Below are 17,042 nucleotides of genomic sequence, written 5' to 3'. Positions count from 1 at the left end.
GAAGGAAAATAAAGCAAATTTAGCAGAGGATGGTTTCGATCCATCGACCTCTGGGTTATGGGCCCAGCACGCTTCCGCTGCGCCACTCTGCTCCTCTGTGAAAGTGTTCTCTTTATGCAGATGAGGAGCATTCAGTGGAGTGACGTGGGCGTTCGGGACGTGAGAGGACGTTGGACAGGAAACTATGCAAATTTGAAGCATCCAACCTTCCTGCTGTAGTCAGAGGCTCTTTCTATGGACATCTGCCTCTTGGATTCCTCTCAACTTGCCCTCTTATGAAACATTTTGTGAGCTGCAGTTACCTCCGATGGCTACAAGGTGGCGCTACATTCAGGTGAGAGCACAAGTATGCCCAAAATGTTAGTGACTTTTGCCAGATTTATCGGTGGATCTTGCATATTTTTTTCAGAGGCTAGATATTGCCTAGAAATGCTTTTTAACATAGAGATGCTGGAGTTATAATGTCTGGTCGGGCCTCAGCCCTTTCATTGTCTGCCCACTGTAACATATTTATTACCAGCACATGTGAGTGGTGACTCTGCTTTATGGAACTTATCATATATTAGGGCAATGAATATAGCAGAAGGGGCGATCGAGATGTTTGCCTACGTATTTGTTTATTTTTTTATATCTGGCTGATTAATCTGTTCATGATATTTCCATTTTGTGACATATTGCATTAAAATATATCCAGCTTGCAGAATATATAAGTATTTGTACTGCGTTGGCCGGGAATCGAACCCGGGTCAACTGCTTGGAAGGCAGCTATGCTCACCACTATACCACCAACGCCCTATGATCTGTATGCTCTCGGTTCTAAACATTACGACCCTGAGTGCAATGTCTATCTTGCACCAGCTTCAACGGTGCATTTGGTTTAGATACCAACATGAAAAGCAGTAGAAAGTTTTTAGCAGAGGGTAAGGAACTGGGATTGAAACCAAGGTCAAAGCTGTGCGGAAGAGAAGAATGGAAAGCAGTAGTACAAATAATAGATATGAACATATAGATGCAGCATGGGAAGCAAAGCAGGGAAGAGAAAGAGAGAACATTCCAGGAAATGCCCAGGAGATAGATAATAGCACAACTAAAAGGGAAGAATGAAATTCAAAGCATGCCCAGAAAAGTGTTTGAAGGTCCCACCAGTCATTTATGCTTATTATTGTGTGTCTTTACTTTCAAAGTACAGGGTGGATCCTTTTACGATCCCTCTCTTGTATTTCAGCAGACACAGATAGTTGAGAAGTCTTTTCTCACATAGCTGGCAAAAGCTTGCGCTTTTACTTGCTGGCAGCCTGGGAATGACAGCTTGGTCCTTGGAAGAAAAATCAAGCAAAATTAGCAGAGGATGGTTTCGATCCATCGACCTCTGGGTTATGGGCCCAGCACGCTTCCGCTGCGCCACTCTGCTCCGTTGTGAAAGTGTTCTCTTTATGCAAATAAGGAGCATTCAGCAGAGTAGAGTGGGATTGGTCGGGCTCTCACCTCATTTGCCTAAGTATATCGCAAGGCATGCTGGGTGCAGAAAAACTTAATCTTCCCCTCTCACAATCAGTCATAACTGAAAGCCAGACACTCTCAGGCACTAGCCGTTTCAAACATTTATCAAGACAGCAGCTCTTGAACCCTCTATATCTCTCTCTGTGATACTAGCGCTAACATGCTCAGGATTTGGCTTTACCTGGGAGCCAGAGATCTACCCGGTGAGGGCTTGCCCGGTGTGAGGCTTTTGAGCGTTTGGGAGCGTTTGGGAGCGCGTTTGGGAGCGTTCGGGACGTTGGACAGGAAACTATGCAAATTTCAAGCATCCAACCTTCCTGCTGCAGTGAGAGGCTCTTTCCATGGACATCTGCCTCTTGGATTCCTCTCAACTTGCCTTCTGATAAAACATTGTGTGAGCTGCAGTTACCTTCGACAGCTACGAGGTGGCGCTACATTCAGGTCAGAGCACAAGTATGCAAAAATGTTACGGACTTTGGCCAGATTTATCGGTGGGTCTTGCATATTTTTTTCAGAGGCTAGAAATTGCCTAGAAATGCTTTTTAACATAGAGATGCTGGAGGTATAATGTCTGGTCGGGCCTCAGCCCTTTCATTGCCTGCCCAAAATAACATATTTATTACCAGCACATGTGAATGGCGACTCTGCTTTATGAAACTTATCATATATTAGGACAATGAATATAGCAGAAGGGGCGATTGAGATGTTTGCCTACGTATTTTTTAATTTCTATATATATGGCTGATTAATCTGTTCATGATATTTCCATTTTGTGACATGTTGAACTAAAATATATCCTGCTTGCAGAATACATAAGTATTTGCACTGCGTTGGCCGGGAATCGAACCCGGGTCAACTGCTTGGAAGGCAGCTATGCTCACCACTATACCACCAACGCCCTCTGTCATTTATGCTTATTATTGTGTCTCTTTACTTTCAAAGTAAAGGGTGGATCCTTTGACGATCCCTCTCTTGTATTTCAGCAGACACAGATAGTTGAGAAGTCTTTTCTCACATAGCTGGCGCAAGCTTGCGCTTTTCCTTTCTGGCAGCGTGGAAATGACAGCTTGGTCCTTGGAAGGAAAATAAAGCAAATTTAGCAGAGGATGGTTTCGATCCATCGACCTCTGGGTTATGGGCCCAGCACGCTTCCGCTGCGCCACTCTGCTCCTCTGTGAAAGTGTTCTCTTTATGCAGATGAGGAGCATTCAGTGGAGTGACGTGGGCGTTCGGGACGTGAGAGGACGTTGGACAGGAAACTATGCAAATTTGAAGCATCCAACCTTCCTGCTGTAGTCAGAGGCTCTTTCTATGGACATCTGCCTCTTGGATTCCTCTCAACTTGCCCTCTTATGAAACATTTTGTGAGCTGCAGTTACCTCCGATGGCTACAAGGTGGCGCTACATTCAGGTGAGAGCACAAGTATGCCCAAAATGTTAGTGACTTTTGCCAGATTTATCGGTGGATCTTGCATATTTTTTTCAGAGGCTAGATATTGCCTAGAAATGCTTTTTAACATAGAGATGCTGGAGTTATAATGTCTGGTCGGGCCTCAGCCCTTTCATTGTCTGCCCACTGTAACATATTTATTACCAGCACATGTGAGTGGTGACTCTGCTTTATGGAACTTATCATATATTAGGGCAATGAATATAGCAGAAGGGGCGATCGAGATGTTTGCCTACGTATTTGTTTATTTTTTTATATCTGGCTGATTAATCTGTTCATGATATTTCCATTTTGTGACATATTGCATTAAAATATATCCAGCTTGCAGAATATATAAGTATTTGTACTGTGTTGGCCGGGAATCGAACCCGGGTCAACTGCTTGGAAGGCAGCTATGCTCACCACTATACCACCAACGCCCTATGATCTGTATGCTCTCGGTTCTAAACATTACGACCCTGAGTGCAATGTCTATCTTGCACCAGCTTCAACGGTGCATTTGGTTTAGATACCAACATGAAAAGCAGTAGAAAGTTTTTAGCAGAGGGTAAGGAACTGGGATTGAAACCAAGGTCAAAGCTGTGCGGAAGAGAAGAATGGAAAGCAGTAGTACAAATAATAGATATGAACATATAGATGCAGCATGGGAAGCAAAGCAGGGAAGAGAAAGAGAGAACATTCCAGGAAATGCCCAGGAGATAGATAATAGCACAACTAAAAGGGAAGAATGAAATTCAAAGCATGCCCAGAAAAGTGTTTGAAGGTCCCACCAGTCATTTATGCTTATTATTGTGTGTCTTTACTTTCAAAGTACAGGGTGGATCCTTTTACGATCCCTCTCTTGTATTTCAGCAGACACAGATAGTTGAGAAGTCTTTTCTCACATAGCTGGCAAAAGCTTGCGCTTTTACTTGCTGGCAGCCTGGGAATGACAGCTTGGTCCTTGGAAGAAAAATCAAGCAAAATTAGCAGAGGATGGTTTCGATCCATCGACCTCTGGGTTATGGGCCCAGCACGCTTCCGCTGCGCCACTCTGCTCCGTTGTGAAAGTGTTCTCTTTATGCAAATAAGGAGCATTCAGCAGAGTAGAGTGGGATTGGTCGGGCTCTCACCTCATTTGCCTAAGTATATCGCAAGGCATGCTGGGTGCAGAAAAACTTAATCTTCCCCTCTAACAATCAGTCATAACTGAAAGCCAGACACTCTCAGGCACTAGCCGTTTCAAACATTTATCAAGACAGCAGCTCTTGAACCCTCTATATCTCTCTCTGTGATACTAGCGCTAACATGCTCAGGATTTGGCTTTACCTGGGAGCCAGAGATCTACCCGGTGAGGGCTTGCCCGGTGTGAGGCTTTTGAGCGTTTGGGAGCGTTCGGGACGTTGGACAGGAAACTATGCAAATTTCAAGCATCCAACCTTCCTGCTGCAGTGAGAGGCTCTTTCCATGGACATCTGCCTCTTGGATTCCTCTCAACTTGCCTTCTGATAAAACATTTTGTGAGCTGCAGTTACCTTCGACAGCTACGAGGTGGCGCTACATTCAGGTCAGAGCACAAGTATGCAAAAATGTTACGGACTTTGGCCAGATTTATCGGTGGGTCTTGCATATTTTTTTCAGAGGCTAGAAATTGCCTAGAAATGCTTTTTAACATAGAGATGCTGGAGGTATAATGTCTGGTCGGGCCTCAGCCCTTTCATTGCCTGCCCAAAATAACATATTTATTACCAGCACATGTGAATGGCGACTCTGCTTTATGAAACTTATCATATATTAGGACAATGAATATAGCAGAAGGGGCGATTGAGATGTTTGCCTACGTATTTTTTAATTTCTATATATATGGCTGATTAATCTGTTCATGATATTTCCATTTTGTGACATGTTGAACTAAAATATATCCTGCTTGCAGAATACATAAGTATTTGCACTGCGTTGGCCGGGAATCGAACCCGGGTCAACTGCTTGGAAGGCAGCTATGCTCACCACTATACCACCAACGCCCTCTGTCATTTATGCTTATTATTGTGTCTCTTTACTTTCAAAGTAAAGGGTGGATCCTTTGACGATCCCTCTCTTGTATTTCAGCAGACACAGATAGTTGAGAAGTCTTTTCTCACATAGCTGGCGCAAGCTTGCGCTTTTCCTTTCTGGCAGCGTGGAAATGACAGCTTGGTCCTTGGAAGGAAAATAAAGCAAATTTAGCAGAGGATGGTTTCGATCCATCGACCTCTGGGTTATGGGCCCAGCACGCTTCCGCTGCGCCACTCTGCTCCTCTGTGAAAGTGTTCTCTTTATGCAGATGAGGAGCATTCAGTGGAGTGACGTGGGCGTTCGGGACGTGAGAGGACGTTGGACAGGAAACTATGCAAATTTGAAGCATCCAACCTTCCTGCTGTAGTCAGAGGCTCTTTCTATGGACATCTGCCTCTTGGATTCCTCTCAACTTGCCCTCTTATGAAACATTTTGTGAGCTGCAGTTACCTCCGATGGCTACAAGGTGGCGCTACATTCAGGTGAGAGCACAAGTATGCCCAAAATGTTAGTGACTTTTGCCAGATTTATCGGTGGATCTTGCATATTTTTTTCAGAGGCTAGATATTGCCTAGAAATGCTTTTTAACATAGAGATGCTGGAGTTATAATGTCTGGTCGGGCCTCAGCCCTTTCATTGTCTGCCCACTGTAACATATTTATTACCAGCACATGTGAGTGGTGACTCTGCTTTATGGAACTTATCATATATTAGGGCAATGAATATAGCAGAAGGGGCGATCGAGATGTTTGCCTACGTATTTGTTTATTTTTTTATATCTGGCTGATTAATCTGTTCATGATATTTCCATTTTGTGACATATTGCATTAAAATATATCCAGCTTGCAGAATATATAAGTATTTGTACTGTGTTGGCCGGGAATCGAACCCGGGTCAACTGCTTGGAAGGCAGCTATGCTCACCACTATACCACCAACGCCCTATGATCTGTATGCTCTCGGTTCTAAACATTACGACCCTGAGTGCAATGTCTATCTTGCACCAGCTTCAACGGTGCATTTGGTTTAGATACCAACATGAAAAGCAGTAGAAAGTTTTTAGCAGAGGGTAAGGAACTGGGATTGAAACCAAGGTCAAAGCTGTGCGGAAGAGAAGAATGGAAAGCAGTAGTACAAATAATAGATATGAACATATAGATGCAGCATGGGAAGCAAAGCAGGGAAGAGAAAGAGAGAACATTCCAGGAAATGCCCAGGAGATAGATAATAGCACAACTAAAAGGGAAGAATGAAATTCAAAGCATGCCCAGAAAAGTGTTTGAAGGTCCCACCAGTCATTTATGCTTATTATTGTGTGTCTTTACTTTCAAAGTACAGGGTGGATCCTTTTACGATCCCTCTCTTGTATTTCAGCAGACACAGATAGTTGAGAAGTCTTTTCTCACATAGCTGGCAAAAGCTTGCGCTTTTACTTGCTGGCAGCCTGGGAATGACAGCTTGGTCCTTGGAAGAAAATTCAAGCAAAATTAGCAGAGGATGGTTTTGATCCATCGACCTCTGGGTTATGGGCCCAGCACGCTTCCGCTGCGCCACTCTGCTCCGTTGTGAAAGTGTTCTCTCTATGCAAATAAGGAGCATTCAGCAGAGTAGAGTGGGATTGGTCGGGCTCTCACCTCATTTGCCTAAGTATATCGCAAGGCATGCTGGGTGCAGAAAAACGTAATCTTCCCCTCTAACAATAAGTCATAACTGAAAGCCAGACACTCTCAGGCACTAGCCGTTTCAAACATTTATCAAGACAGCAGCTCTTGAACCCTCTATATCTCTCTCTGTGATACTAGCGCTAACATGCTCAGGATTTGGCTTTACCTGGGAGCCAGAGATCTACCCGGTGAGGGCTTGCCCGGTGTGAGGCTTTTGAGCGTTTGGGAGCGTTCGGGACGTTGGACAGGAAACTATGCAAATTTCAAGCATCCAACCTTCCTGCTGCAGTGAGAGGCTCTTTCCATGGACATCTGCCTCTTGGATTCCTCTCAACTTGCCTTCTGATAAAACATTTTGTGAGCTGCAGTTACCTTCGACAGCTACGAGGTGGCGCTACATTCAGGTCAGAGCACAAGTATGCAAAAATGTTACGGACTTTGGCCAGATTTATCGGTGGGTCTTGCATATTTTTTTCAGAGGCTAGAAATTGCCTAGAAATGCTTTTTAACATAGAGATGCTGGAGGTATAATGTCTGGTCGGGCCTCAGCCCTTTCATTGCCTGCCCAAAATAACATATTTATTACCAGCACATGTGAATGGCGACTCTGCTTTATGAAACTTATCATATATTAGGACAATGAATATAGCAGAAGGGGCGATTGAGATGTTTGCCTACGTATTTTTTAATTTCTATATATATGGCTGATTAATCTGTTCATGATATTTCCATTTTGTGACATGTTGAACTAAAATATATCCTGCTTGCAGAATACATAAGTATTTGCACTGCGTTGGCCGGGAATCGAACCCGGGTCAACTGCATGGAAGGCAGCTATGCTCACCACTATACCACCAACGCCCTCTGTCATTTATGCTTATTATTGTGTCTCTTTACTTTCAAAGTAAAGGGTGGATCCTTTGACGATCCCTCTCTTGTATTTCAGCAGACACAGATAGTTGAGAAGTCTTTTCTCACATAGCTGGCGCAAGCTTGCGCTTTTCCTTTCTGGCAGCGTGGAAATGACAGCTTGGTCCTTGGAAGGAAAATAAAGCAAATTTAGCAGAGGATGGTTTCGATCCATCGACCTCTGGGTTATGGGCCCAGCACGCTTCCGCTGCGCCACTCTGCTCCTCTGTGAAAGTGTTCTCTTTATGCAGATGAGGAGCATTCAGTGGAGTGACGTGGGCGTTCGGGACGTGAGAGGACGTTGGACAGGAAACTATGCAAATTTGAAGCATCCAACCTTCCTGCTGTAGTCAGAGGCTCTTTCTATGGACATCTGTCTCTTGGATTCCTCTCAACTTGCCCTCTTATGAAACATTTTGTGAGCTGCAGTTACCTCCGATGGCTACAAGGTGGCGCTACATTCAGGTGAGAGCACAAGTATGCCCAAAATGTTAGTGACTTTTGCCAGATTTATCGGTGGATCTTGCATATTTTTTTCAGAGGCTAGATATTGCCTAGAAATGCTTTTTAACATAGAGATGCTGGAGTTATAATGTCTGGTCGGGCCTCAGCCCTTTCATTGTCTGCCCACTGTAACATATTTATTACCAGCACATGTGAGTGGTGACTCTGCTTTATGGAACTTATCATATATTAGGGCAATGAATATAGCAGAAGGGGCGATCGAGATGTTTGCCTACGTATTTGTTTATTTTTTTATATCTGGCTGATTAATCTGTTCATGATATTTCCATTTTGTGACATATTGCATTAAAATATATCCAGCTTGCAGAATATATAAGTATTTGTACTGCGTTGGCCGGGAATCGAACCCGGGTCAACTGCTTGGAAGGCAGCTATGCTCACCACTATACCACCAACGCCCTATGATCTGTATGCTCTCGGTTCTAAACATTACGACCCTGAGTGCAATGTCTATCTTGCACCAGCTTCAACGGTGCATTTGGTTTAGATACCAACATGAAAAGCAGTAGAAAGTTTTTAGCAGAGGGTAAGGAACTGGGATTGAAACCAAGGTCAAAGCTGTGCGGAAGAGAAGAATGGAAAGCAGTAGTACAAATAATAGATATGAACATATAGATGCAGCATGGGAAGCAAAGCAGGGAAGAGAAAGAGAGAACATTCCAGGAAATGCCCAGGAGATAGATAATAGCACAACTAAAAGGGAAGAATGAAATTCAAAGCATGCCCAGAAAAGTGTTTGAAGGTCCCACCAGTCATTTATGCTTATTATTGTGTGTCTTTACTTTCAAAGTACAGGGTGGATCCTTTTACGATCCCTCTCTTGTATTTCAGCAGACACAGATAGTTGAGAAGTCTTTTCTCACATAGCTGGCAAAAGCTTGCGCTTTTACTTGCTGGCAGCCTGGGAATGACAGCTTGGTCCTTGGAAGAAAAATCAAGCAAAATTAGCAGAGGATGGTTTCGATCCATCGACCTCTGGGTTATGGGCCCAGCACGCTTCCGCTGCGCCACTCTGCTCCGTTGTGAAAGTGTTCTCTTTATGCAAATAAGGAGCATTCAGCAGAGTAGAGTGGGATTGGTCGGGCTCTCACCTCATTTGCCTAAGTATATCGCAAGGCATGCTGGGTGCAGAAAAACTTAATCTTCCCCTCTAACAATCAGTCATAACTGAAAGCCAGACACTCTCAGGCACTAGCCGTTTCAAACATTTATCAAGACAGCAGCTCTTGAACCCTCTATATCTCTCTCTGTGATACTAGCGCTAACATGCTCAGGATTTGGCTTTACCTGGGAGCCAGAGATCTACCCGGTGAGGGCTTGCCCGGTGTGAGGCTTTTGAGCGTTTGGGAGCGTTCGGGACGTTGGACAGGAAACTATGCAAATTTCAAGCATCCAACCTTCCTGCTGCAGTGAGAGGCTCTTTCCATGGACATCTGCCTCTTGGATTCCTCTCAACTTGCCTTCTGATAAAACATTTTGTGAGCTGCAGTTACCTTCGACAGCTACGAGGTGGCGCTACATTCAGGTCAGAGCACAAGTATGCAAAAATGTTACGGGCTTTGGCCAGATTTATCGGTGGGTCTTGCATAGTTTTTTTCAGAGGCTAGAAATTGCCTAGAAATGCTTTTTAACATAGAGATGCTGGAGGTATAATGTCTGGTCGGGCCTCAACCCTTTCATTGCCTGCCCAAAATAACATATTTATTACCAGCACATGTGAATGGCGACTCTGCTTTATGAAACTTATCATATATTAGGACAATGAATATAGCAGAAGGGGCGATTGAGATGTTTGCCTACGTATTTTTTAATTTCTATATATATGGCTGATTAATCTGTTCATGATATTTCCATTTTGTGACATGTTGAACTAAAATATATCCTGCTTGCAGAATACATAAGTATTTGCACTGCGTTGGCCGGGAATCGAACCCGGGTCAACTGCTTGGAAGGCAGCTATGCTCACCACTATACCACCAACGCCCTCTGTCATTTATGCTTATTATTGTGTCTCTTTACTTTCAAAGTAAAGGGTGGATCCTTTGACGATCCCTCTCTTGTATTTCAGCAGACACAGATAGTTGAGAAGTCTTTTCTCACATAGCTGGCGCAAGCTTGCGCTTTTCCTTTCTGGCAGCGTGGAAATGACAGCTTGGTCCTTGGAAGGAAAATAAAGCAAATTTAGCAGAGGATGGTTTCGATCCATCGACCTCTGGGTTATGGGCCCAGCACGCTTCCGCTGCGCCACTCTGCTCCTCTGTGAAAGTGTTCTCTTTATGCAGATGAGGAGCATTCAGTGGAGTGACGTGGGCGTTCGGGACGTGAGAGGACGTTGGACAGGAAACTATGCAAATTTGAAGCATCCAACCTTCCTGCTGTAGTCAGAGGCTCTTTCTATGGACATCTGCCTCTTGGATTCCTCTCAACTTGCCCTCTTATGAAACATTTTGTGAGCTGCAGTTACCTCCGATGGCTACAAGGTGGCGCTACATTCAGGTGAGAGCACAAGTATGCCCAAAATGTTAGTGACTTTTGCCAGATTTATCGGTGGATCTTGCATATTTTTTTCAGAGGCTAGATATTGCCTAGAAATGCTTTTTAACATAGAGATGCTGGAGTTATAATGTCTGGTCGGGCCTCAGCCCTTTCATTGTCTGCCCACTGTAACATATTTATTACCAGCACATGTGAGTGGTGACTCTGCTTTATGGAACTTATCATATATTAGGGCAATGAATATAGCAGAAGGGGCGATCGAGATGTTTGCCTACGTATTTGTTTATTTTTTTATATCTGGCTGATTAATCTGTTCATGATATTTCCATTTTGTGACATATTGCATTAAAATATATCCAGCTTGCAGAATATATAAGTATTTGTACTGCGTTGGCCGGGAATCGAACCCGGGTCAACTGCTTGGAAGGCAGCTATGCTCACCACTATACCACCAACGCCCTATGATCTGTATGCTCTCGGTTCTAAACATTACGACCCTGAGTGCAATGTCTATCTTGCACCAGCTTCAACGGTGCATTTGGTTTAGATACCAACATGAAAAGCAGTAGAAAGTTTTTAGCAGAGGGTAAGGAACTGGGATTGAAACCAAGGTCAAAGCTGTGCGGAAGAGAAGAATGGAAAGCAGTAGTACAAATAATAGATATGAACATATAGATGCAGCATGGGAAGCAAAGCAGGGAAGAGAAAGAGAGAACATTCCAGGAAATGCCCAGGAGATAGATAATAGCACAACTAAAAGGGAAGAATGAAATTCAAAGCATGCCCAGAAAAGTGTTTGAAGGTCCCACCAGTCATTTATGCTTATTATTGTGTGTCTTTACTTTCAAAGTACAGGGTGGATCCTTTTACGATCCCTCTCTTGTATTTCAGCAGACACAGATAGTTGAGAAGTCTTTTCTCACATAGCTGGCAAAAGCTTGCGCTTTTACTTGCTGGCAGCCTGGGAATGACAGCTTGGTCCTTGGAAGAAAAATCAAGCAAAATTAGCAGAGGATGGTTTCGATCCATCGACCTCTGGGTTATGGGCCCAGCACGCTTCCGCTGCGCCACTCTGCTCCGTTGTGAAAGTGTTCTCTTTATGCAAATAAGGAGCATTCAGCAGAGTAGAGTGGGATTGGTCGGGCTCTCACCTCATTTGCCTAAGTATATCGCAAGGCATGCTGGGTGCAGAAAAACTTAATCTTCCCCTCTCACAATCAGTCATAACTGAAAGCCAGACACTCTCAGGCACTAGCCGTTTCAAACATTTATCAAGACAGCAGCTCTTGAACCCTCTATATCTCTCTCTGTGATACTAGCGCTAACATGCTCAGGATTTGGCTTTACCTGGGAGCCAGAGATCTACCCGGTGAGGGCTTGCCCGGTGTGAGGCTTTTGAGCGTTTGGGAGCGTTCGGGACGTTGGACAGGAAACTATGCAAATTTCAAGCATCCAACCTTCCTGCTGCAGTGAGAGGCTCTTTCCATGGACATCTGCCTCTTGGATTCCTCTCAACTTGCCTTCTGATAAAACATTTTGTGAGCTGCAGTTACCTTCGACAGCTACGAGGTGGCGCTACATTCAGGTCAGAGCACAAGTATGCAAAAATGTTACGGACTTTGGCCAGATTTATCGGTGGGTCTTGCATATTTTTTTCAGAGGCTAGAAATTGCCTAGAAATGCTTTTTAACATAGAGATGCTGGAGGTATAATGTCTGGTCGGGCCTCAGCCCTTTCATTGCCTGCCCAAAATAACATATTTATTACCAGCACATGTGAATGGCGACTCTGCTTTATGAAACTTATCATATATTAGGACAATGAATATAGCAGAAGGGGCGATTGAGATGTTTGCCTACGTATTTTTTAATTTCTATATATATGGCTGATTAATCTGTTCATGATATTTCCATTTTGTGACATGTTGAACTAAAATATATCCTGCTTGCAGAATACATAAGTATTTGCACTGCGTTGGCCGGGAATCGAACCCGGGTCAACTGCTTGGAAGGCAGCTATGCTCACCACTATACCACCAACACCCTCTGTCATTTATGCTTATTATTGTGTCTCTTTACTTTCAAAGTAAAGGGTGGATCCTTTGACGATCCCTCTCTTGTATTTCAGCAGACACAGATAGTTGAGAAGTCTTTTCTCACATAGCTGGCGCAAGCTTGCGCTTTTCCTTTCTGGCAGCGTGGAAATGACAGCTTGGTCCTTGGAAGGAAAATAAAGCAAATTTAGCAGAGGATGGTTTCGATCCATCGACCTCTGGGCCCAGCACGCTTCCGCTGCGCCACTCTGCTCCTCTGTGAAAGTGTTCTCTTTATGCAGATGAGGAGCATTCAGTGGAGTGACGTGGGCGTTCGGGACGTGAGAGGACGTTGGACAGGAAACTATGCAAATTTGAAGCATCCAACCTTCCTGCTGTAGTCAGAGGCTCTTTCTATGGACATCTGCCTCTTGGATTCCTCTCAACTTGCCCTCTTATGAAACATTTTGTGAGCTGCAGTTACCTCCGATGGCTACAAGGTGGCGCTACATTCAGGTGAGAGCACAAGTATGCCCAAAATGTTAGTGACTTTTGCCAGATTTATCGGTGGATCTTGCATATTTTTTTCAGAGGCTAGATATTGCCTAGAAATGCTTTTTAACATAGAGATGCTGGAGTTATAATGTCTGGTCGGGCCTCAGCCCTTTCATTGTCTGCCCACTGTAACATATTTATTACCAGCACATGTGAGTGGTGACTCTGCTTTATGGAACTTATCATATATTAGGGCAATGAATATAGCAGAAGGGGCGATCGAGATGTTTGCCTACGTATTTGTTTATTTTTTTATATCTGGCTGATTAATCTGTTCATGATATTTCCATTTTGTGACATATTGCATTAAAATATATCCAGCTTGCAGAACATATAAGTATTTGTACTGCGTTGGCTGGGAATCGAACCCGGGTCAACTGCTTGGAAGGCAGCTATGCTCACCACTATACCACCAACGCCCTATGATCTGTATGCTCTCGGTTCTAAACATTACGACCCTGAGTGCAATGTCTATCTTGCACCAGCTTCAACGGTGCATTTGGTTTAGATACCAACATGAAAAGCAGTAGAAAGTTTTTAGCAGAGGGTAAGGAACTGGGATTGAAACCAAGGTCAAAGCTGTGTGGAAGAGAAGAATGGAAAGCAGTAGTACAAATAATAGATATGAACATATAGATGCAGCATGGGAAGCAAAGCAGGGAAGAGAAAGAGAGAACATTCCAGGAAATGCCCAGGAGATAGATAATAGCACAACTAAAAGGGAAGAATGAAATTCAAAGCATGCCCAGAAAAGTGTTTGAAGGTCCCACCAGTCATTTATGCTTATTATTGTGTGTCTTTACTTTCAAAGTACAGGGTGGATCCTTTTACGATCCCTCTCTTGTATTTCAGCAGACACAGATAGTTGAGAAGTCTTTTCTCACATAGCTGGCAAAAGCTTGCGCTTTTACTTGCTGGCAGCCTGGGAATGACAGCTTGGTCCTTGGAAGAAAAATCAAGCAAAATTAGCAGAGGATGGTTTCGATCCATCGACCTCTGGGTTATGGGCCCAGCACGCTTCCGCTGCGCCACTCTGCTCCGTTGTGAAAGTGTTCTCTTTATGCAAATAAGGAGCATTCAGCAGAGTAGAGTGGGATTGGTCGGGCTCTCACCTCATTTGCCTAAGTATATCGCAAGGCATGCTGGGTGCAGAAAAACTTAATCTTCCCCTCTCACAATCAGTCATAACTGAAAGCCAGACACTCTCAGGCACTAGCCGTTTCAAACATTTATCAAGACAGCAGCTCTTGAACCCTCTATATCTCTCTCTGTGATACTAGCGCTAACATGCTCAGGATTTGGCTTTACCTGGGAGCCAGAGATCTACCCGGTGAGGGCTTGCCCGGTGTGAGGCTTTTGAGCGTTTGGGAGCGTTCGGGACGTTGGACAGGAAACTATGCAAATTTCAAGCATCCAACCTTCCTGCTGCAGTGAGAGGCTCTTTCCATGGACATCTGCCTCTTGGATTCCTCTCAACTTGCCTTCTGATAAAACATTTTGTGAGCTGCAGTTACCTTCGACAGCTACGAGGTGGCGCTACATTCAGGTCAGAGCACAAGTATGCAAAAATGTTACGGACTTTGGCCAGATTTATCGGTGGGTCTTGCATATTTTTTTCAGAGGCTAGAAATTGCCTAGAAATGCTTTTTAACATAGAGATGCTGGAGGTATAATGTCTGGTCGGGCCTCAGCCCTTTCATTGCCTGCCCAAAATAACATATTTATTACCAGCACATGTGAATGGCGACTCTGCTTTATGAAACTTATCATATATTAGGACAATGAATATAGCAGAAGGGGCGATTGAGATGTTTGCCTACGTATTTTTTAATTTCTATATATATGGCTGATTAATCTGTTCATGATATTTCCATTTTGTGACATGTTGAACTAAAATATATCCTGCTTGCAGAATACATAAGTATTTGCACTGCGTTGGCCGGGAATCGAACCCGGGTCAACTGCTTGGAAGGCAGCTATGCTCACCACTATACCACCAACGCCCTCTGTCATTTATGCTTATTATTGTGTCTCTTTACTTTCAAAGTAAAGGGTGGATCCTTTGACGATCCCTCTCTTGTATTTCAGCAGACACAGATAGTTGAGAAGTCTTTTCTCACATAGCTGGCGCAAGCTTGCGCTTTTCCTTTCTGGCAGCGTGGAAATGACAGCTTGGTCCTTGGAAGGAAAATAAAGCAAATTTAGCAGAGGATGGTTTCGATCCATCGACCTCTGGGTTATGGGCCCAGCACGCTTCCGCTGCGCCACTCTGCTCCTCTGTGAAAGTGTTCTCTTTATGCAGATGAGGAGCATTCAGTGGAGTGACGTGGGCGTTCGGGACGTGAGAGGACGTTGGACAGGAAACTATGCAAATTTGAAGCATCCAACCTTCCTGCTGTAGTCAGAGGCTCTTTCTATGGACATCTGCCTCTTGGATTCCTCTCAACTTGCCCTCTTATGAAACATTTTGTGAGCTGCAGTTACCTCCGATGGCTACAAGGTGGCGCTACATTCAGGTGAGAGCACAAGTATGCCCAAAATGTTAGTGACTTTTGCCAGATTTATCGGTGGATCTTGCATATTTTTTTCAGAGGCTAGATATTGCCTAGAAATGCTTTTTAACATAGAGATGCTGGAGTTATAATGTCTGGTCGGGCCTCAGCCCTTTCATTGTCTGCCCACTGTAACATATTTATTACCAGCACATGTGAGTGGTGACTCTGCTTTATGGAACTTATCATATATTAGGGCAATGAATATAGCAGAAGGGGCGATCGAGATGTTTGCCTACGTATTTGTTTATTTTTTTATATCTGGCTGATTAATCTGTTCATGATATTTCCATTTTGTGACATATTGCATTAAAATATATCCAGCTTGCAGAACATATAAGTATTTGTACTGCGTAGGCTGGGAATCGAACCCGGGTCAACTGCTTGGAAGGCAGCTATGCTCACCACTATACCACCAACGCCCTATGATCTGTATGCTCTCGGTTCTAAACATTACGACCCTGAGTGCAATGTCTATCTTGCACCAGCTTCAACGGTGCATTTGGTTTAGATACCAACATGAAAAGCAGTAGAAAGTTTTTAGCAGAGGGTAAGGAACTGGGATTGAAACCAAGGTCAAAGCTGTGTGGAAGAGAAGAATGGAAAGCAGTAGTACAAATAATAGATATGAACATATAGATGCAGCATGGGAAGCAAAGCAGGGAAGAGAAAGAGAGAACATTCCAGGAAATGCCCAGGAGATAGATAATAGCACAACTAAAAGGGAAGAATGAAATTCAAAGCATGCCCAGAAAAGTGTTTGAAGGTCCCACCAGTCATTTATGCTTATTATTGTGTGTCTTTACTTTCAAAGTACAGGGTGGATCCTTTTACGATCCCTCTCTTGTATTTCAGCAGACACAGATAGTTGAGAAGTCTTTTCTCACATAGCTGGCAAAAGCTTGCGCTTTTACTTGCTGGCAGCCTGGGAATGACAGCTTGGTCCTTGGAAGAAAAATCAAGCAAAATTAGCAGAGGATGGTTTCGATCCATCAACCTCTGGGTTATGGGCCCAGCACGCTTCCGCTGCGCCACTCTGCTCCGTTGTGAAAGTTTTCTCTTTATGCAAATAAGGAGCATTCAGCAGAGTAGAGTGGGATTGGTCGGGCTCTCACCTCATTTGCCTAAGTATATCGCAAGGCATGCTGGGTGCAGAAAAACTTAATCTTCCCCTCTAACAATCAGTCATAACTGAAAGCCAGACACTCTCAGGCACTAGCCGTTTCAAACATTTATCAAGACAGCAGCTCTTGAACCCTCTATATCTCTCTCTGTGATACTAGCGCTAACATGCTCAGGATTTGGCTTTACCTGGGAGCCAGAGAT

General features: G+C 44.0%; 12 non-coding genes across 12 annotated transcripts; all 12 read right to left on the bottom strand.

Annotated features, from left to right (window-relative positions):
* Positions 1-720: 720 nt before the first annotated feature.
* TRNAG-UCC (transfer RNA glycine (anticodon UCC)) lies at positions 721-792 on the bottom strand. The gene has a single exon. It is a non-coding gene; the product is annotated as a tRNA-Gly (tRNA).
* Positions 793-2,326: 1,534 nt separating this feature from the next.
* On the bottom strand, positions 2,327-2,398 carry TRNAG-UCC (transfer RNA glycine (anticodon UCC)). Its single transcript has one exon. It is a non-coding gene; the product is annotated as a tRNA-Gly (tRNA).
* An 899-nt stretch (positions 2,399-3,297) lies between these two features.
* On the bottom strand, positions 3,298-3,369 carry TRNAG-UCC (transfer RNA glycine (anticodon UCC)). The gene has a single exon. It is a non-coding gene; the product is annotated as a tRNA-Gly (tRNA).
* A 1,512-nt stretch (positions 3,370-4,881) lies between these two features.
* Positions 4,882-4,953, bottom strand: TRNAG-UCC (transfer RNA glycine (anticodon UCC)). Its single transcript has one exon. It is a non-coding gene; the product is annotated as a tRNA-Gly (tRNA).
* An 899-nt stretch (positions 4,954-5,852) lies between these two features.
* TRNAG-UCC (transfer RNA glycine (anticodon UCC)) lies at positions 5,853-5,924 on the bottom strand. The gene has a single exon. It is a non-coding gene; the product is annotated as a tRNA-Gly (tRNA).
* A 1,512-nt stretch (positions 5,925-7,436) lies between these two features.
* TRNAG-UCC (transfer RNA glycine (anticodon UCC)) lies at positions 7,437-7,508 on the bottom strand. The gene has a single exon. It is a non-coding gene; the product is annotated as a tRNA-Gly (tRNA).
* An 899-nt stretch (positions 7,509-8,407) lies between these two features.
* On the bottom strand, positions 8,408-8,479 carry TRNAG-UCC (transfer RNA glycine (anticodon UCC)). Its single transcript has one exon. It is a non-coding gene; the product is annotated as a tRNA-Gly (tRNA).
* A 1,513-nt stretch (positions 8,480-9,992) lies between these two features.
* On the bottom strand, positions 9,993-10,064 carry TRNAG-UCC (transfer RNA glycine (anticodon UCC)). The gene has a single exon. It is a non-coding gene; the product is annotated as a tRNA-Gly (tRNA).
* Positions 10,065-10,963: 899 nt separating this feature from the next.
* TRNAG-UCC (transfer RNA glycine (anticodon UCC)) lies at positions 10,964-11,035 on the bottom strand. The gene has a single exon. It is a non-coding gene; the product is annotated as a tRNA-Gly (tRNA).
* A 1,512-nt stretch (positions 11,036-12,547) lies between these two features.
* On the bottom strand, positions 12,548-12,619 carry TRNAG-UCC (transfer RNA glycine (anticodon UCC)). The gene has a single exon. It is a non-coding gene; the product is annotated as a tRNA-Gly (tRNA).
* Positions 12,620-13,511: 892 nt separating this feature from the next.
* Positions 13,512-13,583, bottom strand: TRNAG-UCC (transfer RNA glycine (anticodon UCC)). The gene has a single exon. It is a non-coding gene; the product is annotated as a tRNA-Gly (tRNA).
* Positions 13,584-15,095: 1,512 nt separating this feature from the next.
* TRNAG-UCC (transfer RNA glycine (anticodon UCC)) lies at positions 15,096-15,167 on the bottom strand. The gene has a single exon. It is a non-coding gene; the product is annotated as a tRNA-Gly (tRNA).
* Positions 15,168-17,042: the final 1,875 nt, after the last annotated feature.

Source organism: Lissotriton helveticus, chromosome 11, assembly GCF_964261635.1.
Source record: "Lissotriton helveticus chromosome 11, aLisHel1.1, whole genome shotgun sequence".
Taxonomy (NCBI): Eukaryota; Metazoa; Chordata; class Amphibia; order Caudata; family Salamandridae; genus Lissotriton; species Lissotriton helveticus.
This window is presented reverse-complemented; position numbering and strand designations above follow the sequence as displayed.